The sequence below is a fragment of the Lagopus leucura genome, unplaced genomic scaffold (assembly GCF_019238085.1).
Source record: "Lagopus leucura isolate 7727_CA_CO unplaced genomic scaffold, USGS_WTPT01 Super-Scaffold_100001, whole genome shotgun sequence".
In the NCBI taxonomy this organism is placed as follows: domain Eukaryota; kingdom Metazoa; phylum Chordata; class Aves; order Galliformes; family Phasianidae; genus Lagopus; species Lagopus leucura.
In genome coordinates, this window is record NW_024962262.1 from 2,502,473 (window position 1) to 2,525,424 (window position 22,952).

A 22,952-nucleotide genomic window follows, 5' to 3' on the forward strand; every position below is an offset into this window, starting at 1 on the left:
TGCCGGAGCATCTCAATCAGCAACAGTTTGCTTTCAGTATGGGCAAACCAGTGCCTTCGTCTCTGCTCCCCAAACTGGCAGTAATGTTTTTTTTTGCTGAAAAATTCCTCTCCCCAGCCCCCAAATTAGCCTAAGGCAGACACCTGGCACATAACATTTCAGCCCAAATGTTTAAGTTTGACAAAAGTTATAAGCAACTAAAATTAGGGTTTTATAACTGGAGTGTTGAGTGACCCCAGCAACAGGTGTTGCCAGCACCACCTGTCACTGCACATGAATACATTTTTGTACAGCGTGTGTAAATATATTTACACGCGCACATATATAAAGCCACAAGGATAGATATCTCCTAGCTCAAAGGAAGCATGAAATCCTCTACTTTGCCTCATTTGAGATAAAAGAAGTCAGGCTACAAACAGTTTGGGAGAGCAAGTAAAATCCCTGTGCCCAGCAGGGCTGAGTGCTGAGCAGGGCCATGTAAAAATGCCACAGAGCCCTGTAATGAAAGGCTGGTTAGCAAAGGCTGTGATTCAGAGCTCAGCTTTGAAATGTCATCTCCTCCGAACAGCAAATTTCAGCACGGAATTAAATTGCACCACGGCAGCTCTTTTGTCCCTGGGAGCCCCACATGACAAAAAGCCCTGTAAAAGAGAATGAGTCAGGCTGCAGGACCATGAAGGAACAAAGAGAAAAATCACCCTGCCATCATTTTTGCTGAAAATGCTCCTTCTTGTTGTTACAGTTTTGAATCCAACCACAAAGCCTTATCTGGTTTGCAGCAACTCTGCTCATTCCACTCTCCTGAAGAATGACAAAGCATCACTCTAGGACGCAGGCAGTACCTACTGTCAGCTTCTAGGAGGATGGGGAAGGAGACAAGCTGAACTCTGCAAGCTGGATTGGGTAATTGATGCGAGGAATGGAGAGAGTACTGGAAGCTGCAGCTGAGACACTATTTGGTCAGTTTTGTGAGGCTTGGTTACATCTGTGCTTCTCCTCTATGCTGCATTCAGCACAATAACTGAAACACTTCAGCTACTCAGTTTTAGGGAATATGTCCTCAGTGAGGATAAGTCCACCTTGATAAAAATTAGGAAAGAGAAGGAAAATATCTTATAGATGTGTGGGCCCTCCTTTCATCATCCTGCAGTCATAAATGCAATTGTTTAGAACTTACATGAAGACCTGTAGCAGCTGTCAACACCTCCTGTCCTGCATTCAGCTATGGCGTCCCTCCAGAGGAAAGTTAAGAAGTTGACACATCAGCTGACCTGTTCTGAAGCTGAAAAGACAGTAGCAGCAGTGACACAGAGGTGCTCATGCTACCACTGTCTGGGCAAACTTGGCTTGTGGGAGAGGTCTGACAGAGGAGATGCAGCCTTGGCTGAGTGGCAGAAGAGGAGAAATAGGAAGAGGTTAAGGAGAAGGAGAAGGAGGAAGAGGAGGACTGCCACGACATTCCAGAATGTAGTGAGGGGCAGCTACTCCAACACAAGAGGTGGAAGGGCAGGAGGAAATGGGACTGAAAGATAAATTAAGACATTTTTCTTCTTTGCTAAGTAGCTGACACAGCAGATTAGGAAAAGTGGAGCCATTTTTTTGTTTAGCACTGCTCTTCTCAATTGGTATTGCAAATCAAAATTTCTTATAACCTAGGCGAATGAAAAAGGCATGCAGATGTCTGCAAGCATGTGTGCTAGCACACCAGTACTTCTCTGGGAAAAAAAACCCGCAGCTGACATTTAGGGCACTGGTGGTATTTTTCACGTTGCTCTTTGGGTAAAGTATTAGAATGCAATCTTACAACAATGTTATAATTTAAACTAAAGAATGGGTTTCCTCTAATAATTACCTGCATATTTTCTGAGAATAAAGTCCATTTATACCCTGTGTTGGTACTGTCACCATATAAAATCATCTGAGAAGGTTCACATCTCAGCTTTCACTTGGAAACATTACCTACTTTAATTGTAGCACCCGTAATATTCCTTGAATACTGATTTAGCTCGTGGAGCCTACCTTTTCCATTTATTCCTTTCCTAACAATGAAGTCCCTTTAGAAGACCAACAAGGAAAGCTCTGTTAATATTGCTCTCTCGCATATCAAATGTGCAACCCTCTGAGGAACAACATCTTTTAAGGCCTTGTCTATAGTAATTAGGAGAGTGTGGTTAATTCTTCTTTGCTAGGAATGCACTGTGGAAGTAGGAATGGTTTTCTTAGCCAGTTGAAAAAATGTCTCTTCGTCTATAGGTTAGATCTTGGTGCTGCCATTGCTGACCCGTGATCACAAACATTCCAGGCTCTCAGTCCCTCTCTGAGGAATATACGCAAGGATCTAATTATTAGGAACTACTTCATGTAATATGTAGAAGATCTGTATGATGCACTTTGGCTGCCAAGACCGTGATGGAATTCTGGCCTGAAGTCCAACAAGCATTTTCATGGCTCTCTATCTATCTCACAGGTGCCGTTGTCTCATTTTCACTATTGGTAGTGGATCCATGAAACAATCACAGGGTACAGATACAACTTTACAGAATAAAAGCCATTCTAGTTTTTAAATTGAATGAATACCGAGTCTACTTGCAAGCAGACAAATGCTGTGCTGTTAGCCAAGAAAGTTAGCTGACAAATGTAATTAAGAAAATACTGCCAAGAGCAGCTACTTCAGCTTCTACTTGCCCTCGGCAAGCCTGCGTATTTTGTCACATACATTCCTTACTATAGAAGAGTTTCCATCAACTCTCAATTTTCCACACCATGATGCAAAAGGAACCTGACATTGATGTTAGGATTAACATGAGGAAAAGGCTGAATTGAACAAGTACCCACTTGCATTCCCTAACTGCCATTTACACCCAACCCATGCAGCCAAGGAAAAGCTCAGATCTGACAAAGAATGTTCAGAGCCAAAGAATGAAAGAAAGCACCAAGATCCATCATTATAACAACAAGCAAATGCCAAAGTAAAGTAGAAAAATTACTATAATCTGATGGTAGAGAAAGCAGAATTGTATGTCTCTGCAAGACCGCACTATTTTTCTAACACGGAAATTAAAATTAATTTTAAAAGAAGTATTTCTCACAGACTTAACTTCAAGTTAGAACACTATAAAATAGGGATCTTTCCATAGAAGAACAACAGACTCCTGTCCCTTTCATCAGCAAAGTCAGTGAGAATGTTTGTCCAGGATGTCTCTTCAGCTCTACCTCAGATGGCCACAGTGAAAACCAAGTGAAAAAAAAATCTACTTGAAGTTTTTTTTTTTAATTTAGGCAGGAACCAACACTAGCTTTGCAGGAGCTTGCTGAGTTCAAAGTCATGCTGAGGAATGAGGAAGTTATCTGTTTTTTTTTTTCCTGGAGAAAACATGAAGACAATTCAACCCAACTCAAATTCTGCAAAATGATGGGTGGAAGGATCTTAGGCAGGATGGGCAGCACAGATGTAATCTGTGGGCTGCGAGGGTTGGAGTCTTTCTAAAATCAAAAATGCCATTAGCAGCTCATACTGGGGCCTATATAGAGGAGTTCCTGCTGCAGCCATGTCTGTAATGGGAACACGAGTTTGTTCCTCCTCTGAGACCACCACCAACCTCCACACAAGCCAAACCCTGCAACTTCTGCCCCTGGTCCCAGTGAGCTGGGTTAGATAAGAATCATGGATGCTGAATTTCATTCAGGAGACCGGGTTAAATTTTTTGTTTAAATTAGCCCAACATACAAAGTCATTGAAATGCAGTAGTTTCTATTAATTTCCCATTTCTCTCTCACATATCCTTGCCCAAGGAGGCTGTGGATGCTCCATCCCTTTAAGCACTCCAGGCAAGGCTGGATGTGGCTCTGGGCAGCCTGGTCTGGTGGTTGGTGACCCTGCACATAGCAGGGGGATTGAAACTAGATGATCATTGTGGTCCTTTTCAATCCAGGCCATTCTATGACTCTATGATTCTATGATATGATATGATTTTTGAATACAATAGTGGACAGGTAACTTATGTCAGCAAGTTCTCTTTTGGTTGCCCTTTTTTCTTACATTCTCAGTTCTTTAAAACTTTAGAGCTTAATGTTAAAACTATGAATGTAAGGGGCACTACTGAAACAAGTAATTACTACTTTAAAGCCTCCTTGTGAAATAGTGGTGACAGAGAGAAATCATGGGTAGCTAAATAAATTGAAGCCTTTTGAAGGCACACGACCAAGCTGTCAGATTCCCATGATAACTACTGGCAAACCAACATCTGAATAATAAATGAGAGTGCTATTTAAATGAATTAAGAAACCACTTCAGCTAGAAAGCTTTTACTGAATTACTGCATTGCTCCATTGAACTATAATTGATAAAAGTCATTTCAATCACATGAATTAGTGAATCAAACCACCTGAATTAAAATCGAAGTATGCTCAGTGGAAAAGTAAATTTACAATAACAGAAGCTTGATGTACTTTTCAAAACAAGCTCTGCATCTTTTGGAAACAGGCTTTGCATCTGTCCTTTATTTAGAGCAATTGTTCTTCCCAGGAAGTGAGGGATACACAGTGCTGGGTGCAGGCCAGTGCTGGCAGGTCTACATTTCAGAGCAGTGCTTGTACCAGAACCACCCGATGCCAGAAGGCTTCTCCATGAGTAAGGCAGCCTGGGGTAGCGGGGGTGGGAAATGACACGGGGAGGGAACTTCAAAGGATGACACAGTCTTTTAGGAAATTGAAACGGAGTGAAAATATTGGATAGGTCAGTTTTCAAAACCTGTTGAAGAAACAGTGGCACACAGTTCCCGATGTTACTAGGAATTCCGAACTAACCCTTGGCATTGGCTGAAGAGCACAACGCAAAGAAGAGCATGCAGCAGCTGCTGAGCAGCTACCTGAGGTTGCCCACTGGGCTGGTAGTGAGGCCAGGACTGGACGCAGCATCCAGAAGAAAAACACGCGGTGTGATGTGCAAGTCTCCAAACTCCCAAATGAGCCTCCCAAGCTTGGTTGCTCTGGCTTCATTCAGACAGCTAAAAATTAGATGCCTAAATCTATGGAGCTTTGCTGCATATGATGGCGTATATAGGAAAGGGTTTATAATTAGCCTCAAAATGTGCTGCTCCTATTTCTGAGCTGCAAAAGAGCTCGGATGCTCAAAAGCTTGTCTAATTTTTCCAACTTAGAGCATCTGGTCTAATAAAAGATATTATTTCTGTCTACAAACAGAGATACAAACCTTACCCTGACTCCAGGATCCCTTTATTGTCAAGAGAGAACAGACATAACAAAAGAGCTATCTATTCCACACTGAGATAGGTGCCTACCACAGGCCTCGAACCTACCTGTTTCCTTCCATTAACTTTTAGGAGATCCTGCAGCCACTTGCTCTAACCTGACATTCACTTTTATATATCTAAATTGAATAGATGAATCCTTCCGCAAGCAAACAGAAAATTCAAACCATGATTGCTTTTTCTACTTGTTATTATCTGTGATGTATTGTTTTCCACTCTCCAGATTGATGTCAGGAGTACTAAAAGCAGGAATTCTGTTTTATTAACAACTTTATCAAAAGCAAAGGGTAACGTGGATTAGGGTAGAAGATGCAGAGTGAGTTGCATAATTAGACCAATAAATTATTATAGAGGTATTATAATAATTGTATTATTATACAATTGCTGAAAGAAGCTGTATCCATGATGTACATTTCAGAGATGAGAGTGGAGAATGGCTCTTGCCAACCTACAGAGAATATTATACATTCAGACTTTTGGGATGGCATCTCTTGAACTGGCACAAGCCCGCACCATGGGGCATTATGTTGTCATCGTCCTCTATTGCTAAAAAACACCACTTCTTGAAGTAGAGTAGTGCTGGAGCACATGTTAGGTTAAGGTACTAACAACAAATGAAGATAAACTATTAAGACAGCTCAGAAGCACTGGAGTTTTAATTCTGTTCCTCTAGAGAACCGGATTCCTGGCCTAAGAGCTCTGAAGTCTCTTTGAAGGCTAGAGAAGTAAGTGTAACAAAAATGAATGAAGAGGTAAGTAAAGTACAGCAATAAGAGCAATGATGAAATGACACAACTAAAAATGTAACTGCATGCACAACTTGAAAAAATTGCCTCTCAGTTACAAACAGAGATTAATTTGGATTCAGAATGAAAATGCATGCACATCATTCATCCCACAAACATAAAGAATGAAAAAAGGTCAGTGCCTTAACAGCACCAGAAGTTTACTCTAATCTCCCTCTGTAAGACTTGATTTAAGCTTATGTGCTCAATGATTAGCTACCATCACTACCACAGCAACTATCCCTGTTGTATCTTATTCAACCACTTCCTCTGCAATTTGTACTCTTCCATTCGTTGTCTGAAGGTCTTACCTACTGTCACTGCTTCCACACGTCTTGCAAAATGTAAGACAATGAAAGTGCAGTTCAAGACAAGAATACAAAGAATGCAATGGTAATATAAGAATTGTAAAAATGTAATTATCAAAAGTTGGATTCATATGCTGGCAAACATAACTGAGGTGCCAGGTGAGGAATTCATCCTTTGTGTGTGGGAATTTGTGACTAACATAAAGCTACCTTACTAATTAATCCTGGAATAAGAGCAAAAAGGATCACAGAATCATAGAATCATAGAACGCCTTGGGTTGAAAGAGACCCAAGGACCATCAAGTTCCAACCCCCCTGCCATAGGCAGGGTCACCAACCTCCAGACCTGGTACTAGACCAGGCTGCCCAAGGCCAAATCCAACCTGGCCTTGAACACCTCCGGGGATGGGGCATCCACAACCTCTTTGGAAAGCCTGTTCCAGCACCTTCCCACTCTCTCTATGAAAAACTTACCCCTGACATCCAATCTAAACCTTCCCTCCTTGAACTAAAACCATTCCCCCTTGTCTTATCACTGTCTATGCTAGAGGGCATGCGCCAGTGAAAGGTAAGTGGTTCAACTGCAGTAGGAAATCAAACTGCAGTTCTTTACTATAGGCAATAAACCTTCCTTTTCTTACAGGACTTTCTTCTTTTTCATCTTCTAGCTTAGATATAATTCATACTCTAAGCAGGAAATGCAAATCATATCAAACCGTGCCAAATTACATGAGACAACTACCATTTATTTATTGCACTCTGATATGTAACAAACACTCCAACATGCTAGAATGACAGATAAGGAGGCCACAAAAGACCATGTGGGTCACCTACTTTGTCCTACTGCTCCCAATAGACTGCTGCTCATGCATTACCTCATCAGTTTATGTACACCCTGGTACTTGGTCACACATTTGAAACACTAAACTGAAGTTTGGGTTTCAAAAGGCAACAGTGACATTAATTCAACCACTACTGTTTTTTCTTAGACTTACTCATCTAAGTACAAACTTCATTAATTATTTCTCCTAGTGGAATGGAAAAAGGGAGTAACTTACTATAATTTAAAAATTTAAATGAAAGCATTTTGTGAAAAAATTGAAGTTGTTCATGGTATCAGCATGAAAAATGTAGTGCTGTTACCGTAATTCTGTTCAGATGGAGGGCATTTATAGTGCTTGTGTCCAAGCAGTAAATAGCTGACATATTAGTGCATCAAGCCAGTTTAAATTACTGCAGTGGGTAAGTAACTGGGAGCACTGACATTTCACATAAATTGAGTGGGCTCTCAAGAGTCCTGTAAATATAAAATGCTATGTAGATACAGTTTACATAGTACCTCACTTTTTTTTCCATTTCACCCTACGACATATCAAATTATTTATACCATCATTAATGCTTTCTTTTTTGCTAAAACAATATTTTTTTTTGAAGATTCATTTACTTCTACTACAGCAACATGCACTTAGATTTCTCAGAACTATTGCAAAAAATGTTCCAAGAGGTGATGGCTAATTTGAAAGTACAATAAAATTTTGTCGGAAGCATCAGTTTGGAAAACTTCCTCTTGTTACACCTCAGCAATTCTTAGCCAGATGTTTGGGGAAAAAAAAAAAGTAACGTCCAATTTGGAAAACTCATCAAGATACAACATTTTTATTGCTGCACTATTACAATGATGCTGTCGATCTTCACTCCTGTTCCTTTCTGCTACTGCCTTGTCCTTCAATCAAATGTAAAGAATTTGACTCCCTTATGGCTGCCTACATCCTTCACAGATTAAATGCATTCTTCCCAGCATCTTACAGTTTTTTTTCTGTTTGACAGTGGTAAGAAACTCCGTGGAACACAGCACAGATACCACCTTTCTGGTGACTGCAAAAGGTTCAGAGGAGTTTGTGGGGGGACCCATGAACTACAGTGAACTCCCTGTGGTTAAGGGAAACTGCACACCCATCTCTACAGAAAAAGGAATGAAAATTTGGTAGGAGTGGTTGACAGACCAGGTGGTTCTGCTGCCGTTCAGCTGGCAGGTCTCATGTGGAGGTTTAAGATTTAGTCCCCTTGCTTACACCAAAGACAATAACATTCTTTAGTATGCACTTAAGACTGTATCCTGGCTTTACATCTCACTGACAGCTGACAAAGAGAGCAAAGCTAACTTTGCTGTAATTCTTCTGACATGAGATCACTGAATTTGGACATTTTATTGAGAGGAGACAGTTCTACATAGACAATTTCATTAATGAGAGCTCTGTGTTTAAGATCAAGGCCTAGGACATTTTGTCTTGCTGTGCAGAGCAAGCTAAGACACCAAAAATATGCAAAATCCTATTGCCTTTTAGAACATGCATCTCCTTTATGAACAGGAATTTACAGTGACTAGATGTCTCAGCACATTGCTACTGAATTTACAGAATAGTTAGATTTAAATTATAACTAATATAAAACCTTGGGAACGAAAGGATTAACTGTACATGCACTGATGGTGCCCATTTACTGCGTAGGGTGACCTGGGCTAGTTGTATGTATAGGTCCTCTTTACCTTTGCCTTGCAGCAGGCTTTTCTCAAAGAAACTAAAAATGCATTTGTACAACAGGAGAAAAAGGGACAAATGACACTTCTCGATAGAGATTTGGAAAGGGTTTAGTAAATTAATTACTACCTTTGTTCAGTGTAGGTATGTGCAGCTTCTAAAACATGAGGAATGAAAACAAAAGGAAGTTCACAAGGGTCTTTCAGATCCACTTCAGATCCATTCTATGGTTGTGCTCCAGATAACTGTATTTTTGCAATAGGTGGTATTATCCATCTGTTCCTTATCCTCCCAAACTCTCCTAACACCAGCCATAGAAAGAAAAGAGTGAACAAATACACACAGAAGAAACATACCCACTTTGCAATTTGTTCTACTGAAAGAAGGAACTGAAGTATTGGATGTCTTTTCTAGCATAACATAACACATCACTTTCTTTTTCAGCAGAATCATAACGATTACAACCAACTCCCATTAGCACTTAGTGAATTGAATCATAGAATCATAGAATGGCTTGGGTTGAAAAGGATCACAATGATCATCCAGTTTCAAACCCCTGCTATGTGCAGGGTCACCAACCACATCCAGAGCCACATCCAGCCTGGCCTGGCTTCAGATCTCTCAGAATTGGCGTAAGTGAAAAAAGTGCTACTTGAGGGGAAGAGATTTTTGGCCTAAGTACAGCATTTAACTTCAGACATTTTAGATTCCTAGAAATCATGAAGAGGACTAGCGCTAAATGCAGTAGTTATTCATTGCTGAAGTCAGTTCTGTCATGCCAGAATTTCCAGAGGAACCTTTTCCCTTTATAAGATTCTGAAGTGCAACCTCACATGAAAACTTTAGGCCAGCCTAATGCAGATGACACCAGTGATGCCATTACTTTTTCCACCACTTTGTCACCATGAGAAGGACATTCTAATTACCAAGTTGGGAACTTCCCTACAGGAGATGCTGCCTACTGTTTTGGGCTTTTTACAGGTCCTGTGCAGACCTACTTCATAATTTCACAAAGTGACAAAGTTTTGACATTACTGCAGTTTCAGTTTCTAGCTGCATTCTTCTTCCTTCTCACGTGTTCCTTTCAGTGGCTGACTTGCTTTCCTCTACTTGTTGGCCAATGCCATTATCGGTTTTACATTTAAATTCACCAGGAGTTTCTTTCTAACTTCTAAGATGAGCTCATTGTGTTATTAGCAAATACAGAAGCTCTGAGAAAACAAAGTAATAGCCCCTGCTGAGTCTGACTTGTTTATACATCATTAACATCTGTCACATAGCAATTAACAGATGTTTGGGAAGTTTTCATACAGCAGGGGCTCCAAGGATACGCAACAGGTAACAGAAGGCTTCTGTATTTTAAACTAAATAAGAAAGGTTTACCTGATCTTTGTTACATGAAAAGACTGCTGGAAAGATCCAGTTTTTGCTAGTTTCTCGGAGTATCAGAATGAAGGCTGTTACCTAAAACTAATGTGAAACACCGTCTTTATTCAGAAGGGAAGGGGGTAATGGAAAGCGGAGCAGATCATGAAAAGCCTTAGAATTTCCCCAAAAGGTAAGATATGACTAAAGCAACGAGAAATCAAAGAGCTTAACAATGGATGCTACTTGTGACATACCATAGTGGCCAAAACAGTTTTGCTAATTTGCAACCTGGAAGAAAATAAGCATTTTTAATAAAAAGTTTAGTAATTAATTACTGACACGCTGCCCAGCAGCATTCCCTACTAGTAGAAGAAAAAGTCTCAAACATTAACCAGAGCACCTCTTCTTCTGTAAGGGGTGAACTTTCAAACTGAACAAGAGAAGTGAAGATAAGCCTCTTCTCTTGACCCTGCCACTTCAAACTTCTCAGATTCTACTGAAAAAGCCTGCCAAAAAGAAAACAATCTAGTTGAAGATCAGTAGTCTCTTTAAGAAATGGAATTGTGTCTTTTCTAGAATTGTCTATTTACCCAGCATCACTTCTCCATCCCAATTCAACTCATCTGAAGGAGCAAACCACAACAAGACATTTGTCTTTGTCTTGGCTTTAATTATACATTCAGATTTCTAAAGATTTCTGATTCCATTAAGCAGCAGAGGAAACACTGTATTAGGCCTGTCAAAATAGAACAGAAATATTTATTCAGTAAAGATAATGAAGGAGACAAACATAAAAGCAAAACTACCCTCTACATCAGAATTCCTATTAACAGGATCTTGTTTACTTATAGCAGAGTTCAGTATGCTGGGATTTTGTGTCGCTGCCTCTAGTTACCCTTGCATTGTCTCCTTGCTGCCATACTCCAGTATGTTCAGCTGGCAGATGCATGGAGCTACAAATGGAGACCAAAGCACCTGCAGTGCTGGATGCTGTTCTACATGTAGTGACTGGGAGTGAAGTGTATACTATACGAGTGGTTTTTTTTTTCTACTAAGCATTGCTTTGTAACACTTTTCCCTGTAACTGATGCTGCCTTTTGACAAATCAGATGTTTCAGGAACAGCATTAACTTAGGAAGTTCCTGAGTTCAATCTTTTTTCCATCCCCTAGGCCATAATGATTGCGAGTGGGCTGTGCTCTGAGCCAAGGAATGCAGTTAGCTTTATAAAAAGAAATCAAATTCAAAAACCATGGAACAAAGCTACCTACATGAAACCATGGAACAGATGGCCTCCCCCATCCAGATGAGATAAAAATAAACCTGGATTTCCTTAACCTAACACGAGCAGTGCTGAATAGTAATATAATTATCTATTACGCACCATGGGGTTAAGATTTCAAAGAAAACCCCTTATTTTAGGAAATGGGAAATGCTGGCACAAAAGCAAATGGGTTTAAACAGAGAATGATTAATTTTAGCTTGGATATCAGAAGAGTTTTCAAGCAACAGAGAAAATGCTGTGTCACCATTTTCCAGTGTAAGCTGCAGTGACAACTGATTTTAAATCCGGCATGAAAACATTTATGAAAGGCCTATATTTTAAGTTTGAAACTGCTAAAATGCAAGCTGACTTTTAGAACATACATGATGAACGTTGATGCACTTAGACACGGAACACTAAAAAGAAATGCTAAGCCACTAAGTATCACTCTAACAGAGGGTACAGCTTATAGAAATCACTACATTACTTGTTAATACAGGTAATAGATACAAGCGTTCATACAGTGATCAGATACCCTGTATCCTCTGCACAGCAGTAAAGATAAAGAATAGTGGCTGTTCTGGAATGAGTATTTAGCTGCTGTGTAAAAAGACTAAATTGAAATGGGAATCAAAATAGGCTCATTACAATTCTCAAAACAAATGCAGCCTGGTCTAATGGTTGATGGCCCGGCCCACGTCAGAGGGATTGAAACTAGATGATCTTTGAGGGCCTTTTCAACCCAGGCCATTCTATGATTCTGTGAAATGAAAAGTAAGCAACAGACAGCTTTCTCTTACTGAGAAGATGAATTCATTTTATGTTGCCCACTGTAAATACATATTTCATACCAAAGCTCCTCATTATTCATTCAATAACGGAGTCCACATTTACCATCAAACACTCTGCAGAAAACAATGCTCTCTTCTGCTAAATAGTCAGGCTCTTTTGCTGTTAGACCAAGCTAGAGATGCTGATGAAACTTCTGGTCATTAAGGTTTATATTTTTCCAAGAAAGGGACAACATAACAGAAGTGAGCTGTCACATTTCCCATCACCAAAATCACACAGACAAGAATCACTCACTGTGTCAGGGCATGGGAGGCTCTTTGAAAGTTCTCAAAGAGAGCAATTCAATACAAAAGGTCCAGTGGAGAAGCAGATACCCATCCACACGAGACAAAATGACCAATATTTGTATTTAATTAGTATTAGTTAGTAAACAATTAGTATTTTTAGTATCTTGGAAAGCAAGCTGTATCAGGCAGAAGACTTCGTGTGTCAGCTGCTGAAATAACCTGAACAAAGACAAATGGTAGCTGGCTTGGCCATGGTTTACACAATTCCATCTGGTAAGAACCAAGGCAGAACTTGTTGGGAAAGTGGTAGCTGCTGTTAGGTACAGCTGAACAATTCTTAGGCTGTCAGGTACGCAAGCTTTTCCCAGGTCTGAGGGGAAAAATTTAACAAGGGCTTAGGCAGCCAAAGGACCAGGTGTTGTGCAGCCCCAGGGATGGCAGGGTGAGGGGCCGGGCCCTCTGGTCAGTGCGGCTGCTGAGACATGGCTCTGCAACATGTCCTCTCTAATGAGAGAAACCTGGATGTTTTATGCATGGAAACAACCTCTGAGCTTGGTATTTGCTTTTGTTTCACAGCCGATGACAGGCTGCAGACTGCAATCTGTGCTATAACCACTGCAGGTGCCTGAAGGCTAGGCAGCAAAAGCCAAGCATGTAAGGTGGGCAATTTCTCCCCTTAGGAGATAGATGCCAGTGTTCTCAAGGCTCGGGCAGTGCATTTACTCAAACATCTTTCTGCAGACCCAGCCATCCACTCGGCAAGCAGTGATGGCTCCTTTCATTTCCCGTGACTTGCTGCATAACTTGTCTGTCACGACTGCCTAGAAGAAAGGCAGTACTTGATGGCTCCACATGAGACATTTAAAAAAAATAATCACAGCGCAATATTTCTTATGGAAAAAAATTCAACTTATATCAGCATTACTCAAAAAAGAATCAAGTATGTGAATCAAGTGTGTTAGTGTGTGACTAATACAACAAAAATTCTGATCTGGCCTAAGTGAAAGCACTGACCCATGAGCACCAGAAGAGTTACAGACAGCTTTTCAGCTGTGGGGCTAGAATGCAACTAGATTTTGGCAGGAACCTACCAGGCACTTCTGGCGCCTGCCAGCATTCACCACATCACTATCATTTCTGAACGGTGTAATGTAATGCAAGGAATTTTAAAAACAGATTGTACTTCTTAGGTACAAAACAATACCTGACTGTGCTAGGGACATACACTGCAAGAAATTAAAATACATTTAAGAGTGATGAAAATTCACGGAATCTGATTTTCACACTACATCTGTTAAGATTTAATTGTCAGCTAAGCAGGATGTTTCTGAACTGATTAAGTCCCACTGAATTTATTAAAGAAATAACACTGGAGTAACCTACCAAACAGCATTACAGAAAAATCCCAGAGATATTTTCTGTGGTTACGTCAGTATTATGTTATAAACGTCGCCCATACAGTGTGCGGTGTTTTATAAAAATAAAAAGTCTTTATTAATAGTATTAAAAGTATTCAGAGACCATGAAGGATTGCGTGAGTTCTTGAAACTTCCTCACACGTATTAAAAGAAAGGAATGCGATTTCTCTTTTAAGTATCTTAAATAATACAGTAGCATGTCACAAACCTGGAATAGTTAACTGAAGCAGAAAGCATTGCAAGACTTCTGAAATCCGAAGGCAGCCGATGTTTATACAACAAGCAGGCTCCTGTTATTAATAACCAGATCTTTCCATTACTTGTACTACAAGGATTCTGTATGTACATGATATATTTTCATTCGTTTCAGGGAATCTGTTTTCCATTCAGGTGCCATTAAACAACTAATAACTTTCACACTTAAAATAACTAAATCCTTCAAGATGTGTGGGGACCACTTGCCTCTTGCTTACAGCTCTACTGAAGTCTGAGCAGTTTTAGTATTGACACTATTTTTGTGCTGAGTTTTAATAACTGCTTTCATTCGAGAAGTTGCAATATACCTTGTCATTAACAGTTGTTCTTCAGAAAGCTAAATAGCTAGCAAAGTACTTCCAGATCGTAGTGCCTTGCCAAGTCTTTTCCTAATCAGTAAGCATTGCAGTCAATACAAATAGGAACTCTGATTCTGCATCATGCTCCAAACTAGTCAGCACTGTCACAAAAGGAGAAACAAGAAAAGACAAAACAAAGCCAGGAGCTTCTTATAAGCCTGCTGTTGTATCATGCAGACATAAATGCTAAAATGCAAATCTTAGTAAAGCTTTGAGGACCCAAAATATATTTTCCTGTTTGACCTTCCAAGCAGTGTACCCTAGGTACCTCCCTTGTCTTGTGTCTTGTGATGCAGGCACCTGCCTATTGCACAATGACATGGCAAAACCTACTTCTCTGTAAGTGATTTTGCTGCATGGTTTCCTTTCCTCTGACCACTGCTGTTCAGTCCTTCCTCTTGCTCTCTGCTGTGACTGAAGCTCCCTTGCTGCTGATTGTTACCTCTGCTCCCATGCCAGCACCTCTTCTCTTTCCAGCACTATGAACCTAAAACTCTTATTTCCTGAAAAAAGAGCAAACAAGTAAGTTTCACTAAGCACAAGAGACACAACTGTTTTCTAGCAATTTCAGTCTTGCATCACACCCTTTCCTCAGGTTCACTCACATTCCTGACTAGGCTGATGCTGTGGGAGCACGGAAGCACGTATCACATCCAACTCTCAAACACAAAACTACCCTGTGCCCATTGTGCTTTCAAGGAAAACTTAACCAAGTCAAACAACTTCTCCTAGCAAACTTAAATCCTAAAAACAGACATTGCCATGTACTGTGTTAGGATTTAATCATGTTACTACCACCTCAGGCATTCAGGTGTTACCAAGCACAGGAAAATCTGTTCAACTTCTGAAAAGGGCTGCAGGTAAAGAGTGGTTCAGGAAGTGAACAAGTTGGGATATATTAAATCTGGACAGAATATACAAAGAGAGACTTCCAGGATCAAGATCTTTATCAATCAGATGTCAATTATTATGAGACGAGCTAACCTGAATTTTTGTTTTCTACTTGAAAGAGAAAGGTATTTCTGGAATCAGAATGTAGGGGTTGAAGGGACCTTGAAGCCCACTCAGATCCAACCACTCCTGCCATGGGCAGAGCTGCCATCCACCAGTTCAGGCTGCCCAGGGCCCCATCCAACCTGACCTTGAGTGTCTCCAGGGATGGGGCATGCACCTCTCTCTGGGCAGCCGTGCCAGTGCCTCACCACCCTCTGAGTAAAGAATGTCTTCCTAACATCCAACCTAAAACTCTCATATTTCAGTTTAAAGCCATTCCCTCATGTCCTATCAGTATCAGACTGTGTAAAAAGGAAGTCTACCTCCTGCTTGTAAGCTCTCTTCATGTACTGGAAGGCAGCAATGAAATCTCCCTACAGTCTTCGGTTCTCCAAGCTAATAGTATAATCTTATCCAAAAAAATTAATGTACACACAGTCCAGACATAAAGTATTGAAAAATCTTCATTTTCTGAAACATTCTTGCATCTGTAGTTCTATCAAAAACTTAATACAGATCTTCTTATTTGTTCTACAGTAACAGCATACCAGAAATTATATCTCCATGAAGAAGCTCTAACAAAATATTGGCTGGAAAATCTGGAATGTGAGGCTAAGGACACGTAATTGTATAAAACACAATGTTACATGAAACTGGAAGGGTCTTTTAAAAATACTCCTGTATTTCAATAAAAATTCAGTGCAAGTCAGCTGAGACTTATCCTCCTTACACTTGACATCTTAAAAAAATAACTTTCTAATGCAAATTCATATTATTCTTAATAGATATTACTAGACACTGAGAAGTTTTTACATCATAAATTGACCTCAACCCCTTTTTCACTATATTATCAGTGCATCAAATATTGCAATTCAGATTAGCCTCCAATAGATTATCCAGAAGAGCTTGCTGGTTTTGCAATGTTTTGATGCACATCCTTTAGTAACAGTGGTTTCACATGAGATTACATGGCCTATAACTGGGCACCCCCAAATCCTGAATGCAAAATACTGAAGGCAAATACACATTCAGGATGCGACAGGTTAACCACACAAAACACTGCCATAGGTGTCTTAAACCAGCACAGGCATTGTGTCAGAATGTCAGATTTCATTCACTGATGCCTTTATTGATAAAAAGGTGTCTGCTTCCTGCTGTAAAACCACTAACGGTAAAAAATTAAGCAAATATTTACAAAAGCAGTTTGGTGTGAAGCCATTCTTCGTAAAGATCTTCGCTATGTCAATATGCAAAACAAAATAAGCCTGTCACAAAACTCTGCATTTGTTATCAGCCCATTCTCCTTAAATGGTAAGATCGCAAATATTTTTCTTCATTATCACCCTGACAGTAAATAAATTTGCAGGTTTGATTTTATCAATAGGACAAGATTTCACAATTTTTGGCCTGTATAAAAGAAAATGAGTAACAGAGAAATCTACGCAGCAGAAAGCAAATGAGCAGAACTTGTGAACCAAGGCCTCTTAAGCAGGGTTCAAGATCAGCTGGGTTAGATTTTATGACAGTTGGTATCTTTGCACTACAGTTCATCTGTTTCCTCACCTGCAAAGTTGTTCTCTAATAAATCATGATTTATTGCACGTTGTGCAACTCTGTCAAAGAACACACCTAAGATCTTTTCTTCAGTAATAAATACCACCCAACTGTGTACAGGAATTCATCATTCAGGAATTCACTTCACAATCTGGACACAGCAAAAACATTTTGGTATTTTCCACCCCCAGCACTCCTGGTGCAGCACAGACAATCCAATTATTTATCTGGTTTACAGACCACAACGTCTACTTTCTTTTACATTGAATCATGCTTAAGAACCAAGAGGAGATTATGCAGCAATTCTCCAGTGAAAATCACCAGGGAGCAAAAAACCCCAGGGCTGTAGGGCAAGGACCACTATTCCCAACTCAAAGCAAGACCACTTCTCATTCTGTTTTTTGTGCATGCTTTTATTTTTTTCTCCCATGTGAGAGTTTTTGTCTGAATAGGAATAAAACAACACAATGCTGCGATCAAACTCAGCAATATTTCTATATTTCTTGGTGCATAGTTATATTGCTCAGTGTTCTCACTTTTTAAAGGTGTTCTGAAGTTTAGCTATGCCTGAGTTACGTGCTTCAGCGCAAGATACCCTGAGGTGCAGGGACAGAATTGAGAAGCTGCTGCTTGCTCAGGAACTCACGGAGATCTTGTCTCAGGGGCTTCAATCTGGGAAAGCAATGGACCTGCCTCTGTGCCTTTCCATTTCCAGCATCCCCAGGGGCAAGTGGAGAACTGCAAACACAGCAGACTGGAGAAACGCTTTACTTCAGAAAGCCAGCAGGAAGAAATGACTCCTTTTACCCAAAATGAGTTCCTTAGCTGGATTCAGCACGTGGCTGTGCAATGCTTTGTGCTGGCAGTGGGGAGGGAGGCAGCACGAGGTGAAAGCAAAGCAGCCAGGCAGAGCTGGAGTGGTTCCTTCCACGCTTCTCAGGCAACACTGCTGATCTATGTCTGCTTGCCATCCATGGGAGGCTGCAATGCCAGATAGCTGAGATGGATGGTTGACAGCTCACATTCTCTCTGGAAACAATCATTAAGCTAAACATTAATCAGAGAAAGAGTAGAGTTCACTGGCCACGTCTTCTATTCACGCACACATTACCAGACATATAAAATCATTTTAAGCACAGCTCATACAAAATAAGTGGTTCTGTTTCACCTAGACAGCACTGATTTTGGAGGACTTCAGTAAATTAAATACTTAAATCCTGGCCTGAGTCTTAATGCCTTCTTCAGTATGGTCCTCCCCACTTCTGCCTTACCTGTGGGAAGTAAGAAGAAAGTCCGGTAACAACATTAATTTATTGGTGAAATCAACCCATTGTGTAAGGAACTGAGCTTCCTGTTTGGTCCATTCTCAGACCACTCACATTCTGCTTGTCTGCTTCCTACTGTCATATCCTTGGCTAGACACGGATAGAAATTAATTCTGTTCAGAAAAGCAGGAAATGAACTAAAATTTGACTACTAATATTGTAAATTAAAAAAAAAAAGTCCCTTATGAAAAACATCACTGTTCCATTTCTGTGGCATTTTTGTCTATATCCAAACTCAAGTTCTATTTCCAAAACCTTGGCCTAAAGCTGATGTTCTCTTTAGGAACCAACAAAAGCAGCAGGATTAATAATTATAGGATAAATGCAATTGCTGGCAAAATAAAGGACCGGCAACTGAGATAAGAAGAGAAGCTTATCACTGTGCTGAAAGTTTCTCTTTCATTTCTCAGCTCTTCCCATTTGGAAATGATGGCAGAACCTGATTTGAAAGTGGGTTTTCTATCTTCAGTAAATTAAATGAAAGTTCATAGGATTAACTGTAACTGCAAACAGTTTCAGCCTGGAATCCTCCAGCATCCAGTGTAACTTACACAGAGCAAATAAAAACAGGATTATGGTTTTTCCAAACTCTTACATCTTAGAATCACAGAATGGTTTGAGTTGAAGGGACCTTAATGTCCACCCAGATCCAACCCCCTGCCTTGGGCAAGGCTGCCACCCACCGGGTCAGGCTGCCCAGAGCCCCATCCAACTCGATCTTGAACATTTCCAGGGATGGGGCTCCCACAGCTCTCTGGGCTGTCTGTACCAATGAACTTAATTTCTAGTTTTAAGACAACCACAGCTGAGAGGACAAAATGCAATTACAGCTCAGATGCAAATAAGAGAAATCATACCAAAAGAGCATTTAGACCAGTGGTTTGAAATGCACAAAGCAGACATCTCTCCTTCAATATCAAAGAAAAACTGGCATATTTGCATAATGTTAAAGTTACTACATGGGTTTTGAATAATCTCTGATGAGAAGAAAATGGCTTCCCTTGTATCCATGTCCGGGACACGTTTTGATGGTGTACCTCCATCAAAGTACCTCCCCATGCTCCAAGATCCCCAGCTCTTCTAAGGCTGGCAGCAGCTGTCCAGCCTTGTGTTATGGTTGACTCACAGAACAAACCAAAAGCCTCATGTTCCTCCCCATTATCCTGTCTGAATATACAGCAGAAGGCTGCAACCACCAACCTTCCAGCATTGCCCACAGGTCAATGTTGTGTACACTTACAGGAGACAGACACATACATACAGTCCCCATCCACTTCTTTAGGGGCTTAGTTAAAAAACAACAGCAACAAAAGAAACAAGGGAGAAATAAAAGTGAGAACGGACTCCTTTAGTTTGCAAAAGGACAAACAACAGAAAGAATAAAAACGTTAGGGGGGAAAAAGCAAGAAAAATAAAAATTTCCAAAAGAAAAAAGACCACAGCTCTGTAAGAAACTGAGAAAGTGTTCTGTGAAGAGGGAAAACTGGCTAGAGTATGCAAAGAGAAGAGTAATAGAAGTCAGAAGCTTGTTTTTCCACAAAATGTAGAAGACGGTAAGCACATAATAGACTTCAGAGAACACAGCTGTTTCTTTCCTATGCGACATCGCAGCACCTTTGATACCATCTTCATAAGCATCACAGAAAAAAGTAACAATAGCTCTCAAGCATCTCAGCAATTTATTTTTAGTCTGCAACCTGTAGTGGATACCTTATGGATGCTGACCTCTATCCAGGATTGAACGTGCGCTATTATTCTTACATTCCCCAAACAAATCCATGCTCATTGTTTACTACATTTCAGCAAGAGCACTGACATCAGTGTTTCAGAATCAGCACTGGGTGCTTCTGGATCACATTGGAGATATTGCTCGTGATGTACAGAAGTCCTGCTGAGATGCTATCTTCCCTCCTGTAGCCAGCAGCCTCGGTTGGACCTTGGGAAGTGACAGAGCAGCTAGCAGACTGCTTTGAGTAAGGAACCCACCATTTTGGAAGCTGCTTGCTGCACCAGTACAACATAGCCAGAATTAAACAACTTTCCAAATCTGTTGTGAAGATTGTATTTGAGATAACACTTTTTTTTTTTTAATGGGACTGATCATATGTTCTGGGCTACAGTCTGCAAGAAAGACAGCAGAAACAAAACTTGAGAACAGACCTTGGGTGGAGCTAAGCCTTCTGTATTACGTATCACAACCAATTGGCAAACTCAAGTAATTTGTAAGCAAATATTTATGAGGATGAATGCTTGAGGGCATCAAAATTTGTAAGATTTTTTTAATTAGTGATTAATAGAAAGCAAGTGGAAAACCATAAAATCATTAGAGCTTTAAGTTCAGCATTTGTGTGCAGGGTCACATTTTCAATTTGAATCTCGCTGTCAGTAAGTGAAGAAATTTCTAGGATTAGTGTTGGCATGCCCATTTTCCTTTCTAAAACCATTGTTCAAGATTAAAAAAGGAATTAATTTTATAATATAAGCCAAAAGTTTCCAGAAGTAATTGCTGCTTTGGTACGAAGTTCACCATTTAGTGGGCATGGTGATGATGGGTTGATTGTTGGACTAGATGGATTTAGAGGTATTTTCCAACTTTAATGATTCCATGACTCTGTGAACCTGATCTACCTTTAATATACCTGGAGAGAGGCTTGAGCTATGTCTGTTTATTTTTCTCCCAGGAAATTCTCTGCAAGAAAATGAACAAGGCAGTGACTTTAAAATATTCAAAATACTGTATGGAGCATTAGATTCACATATTAACATTTTTCTATCAATAATCTGCAATGCCATTGTTGCAAACCTTAACATTAACTGAAATGCTGTATGTGTTGGCACAAAGATTCTTTTGTTCACGTATTTTTCTTGTCATTTTTCTGTTCTATTTGAAGCTGTTTCCCACTTTTACATTAGCAAAGTAACAGAAATTAACTCAGCTGCATTGCAAATCAATCTTATCCACATAGCATTTCATTAAAAATCTGCACGTATATCATTTTAGCTGGAATAACCAATTAATATGTATGAAGTGCTAAGACTGAAAAACACTTCTTTCTTTAACCTTGCTTTCACAGACTACTGTTTGAAAGCCACATCTTCAACACTGAAAAATTCAGTACCCACTGTCTTTCACTATTTCAGGCTGGGAAACTCCAAAGAAAATCCGTTCTAGGTTTTTAACTTACTGATACAAAATTTGAAGGGAAAAAACGCTCCTTCCATTTGTCATATATTATAAAAATAGGCTATTTTGAGAATCTTCATGTCTCTCAAGGTCATATAGTCCTTCTAAGGATTTATATTCAGCTTTGTATAATATTAGAAATTGAATGTCAGCAGGGAAGCCAGGTACCCTTATCAACTATAGATTTTTGCAGACACAAGATAACTCTTTTTTATTACAGGTTCTTGTGTTCTATTCTTGGACCACTTGCAGCTCTGTAAACTCTGTTCTGCTCCAGGTTTCCCATGGGCTCGAATAACAGCCTGTCCAAACCTCCTTCTTTCTCTGTGTCTTTCCACAGAGCTCTGAATTCCCTTCTGTATTTCCTTCTCGATATCCTCAAGTGATGCTGATCTCCCTGCTAGATGGGCAGTGAGCACCACAGGCTGTGAATAGCTTCTGCTACACAACATGCTCCACGGGTCAGTTAGGATGTGCAGACAACAGCTAGCAAACAACAATTAGAGCTTGGTTTTCCCCCTCTTTCCCTCTGCAGGTGCACTAATGGACACTGGTCTTCTGAGTGACCCTGATACTTAGGGAACTTAACATTTCTGAACCTCACTTAAGTAAAATTTTCTTGGGGAAGCAATAAAAACCAATTTCTTTTTGTGAAAACATGTATTGTTTAAAAATACATGCTAATATGGAAATGTCAGCATAAAAAAGCTTAAGGAACAGGGCAGATTAATGAGATCAGGAAACCACAAGGACAATAACGTATGCACTTTATATTTGTGTGGTGCTCCAAGCTCCTCCTCAGAAAACACACTTTTAAAACTTTTTTTTTTTTTTTAAATTTGCGAACAATTTTGGTTTGTTCTTATCCAAGTCTTCTATAAACCAGAAGAGATCTGAAATCAGAAACCTAGAACTGAGCTCCATGCTTCATTACACATATTCACATCTCTCCCATCACTGGGAGAAAAAAAGGTCACAGAGTACTTTCTGGTAAAGCGGGCGGACAGACAACAGGGACAGGAATAGAATGAGCACAGTCACACTACAGTCTTACCAAGTAAGTAATTGAGGAACTGCACACTGATCAGACATGCAAATTATGCAGAGACGTAATGCCATCCTTCAGTCACCAGATTTTGAGATGATCAGCATGTCACTAGCACACAAGGTGGTGCCTGTGAGAATCCACATGCCCAACATTTATAAATTGGCTTCTGATGACTGATGTCAGATAAGGGACCCTGTCCCAGTGAT

General features: G+C 40.1%; 1 protein-coding gene across 3 annotated transcripts in view; it reads right to left on the bottom strand.

Moving 5' to 3' along the window:
• Positions 1 to 22,952, bottom strand: part of MICU2 (mitochondrial calcium uptake 2) — a 132,525-nt gene that overhangs the window by 37,798 nt on the left and 71,775 nt on the right. The window lies entirely within an intron of this gene.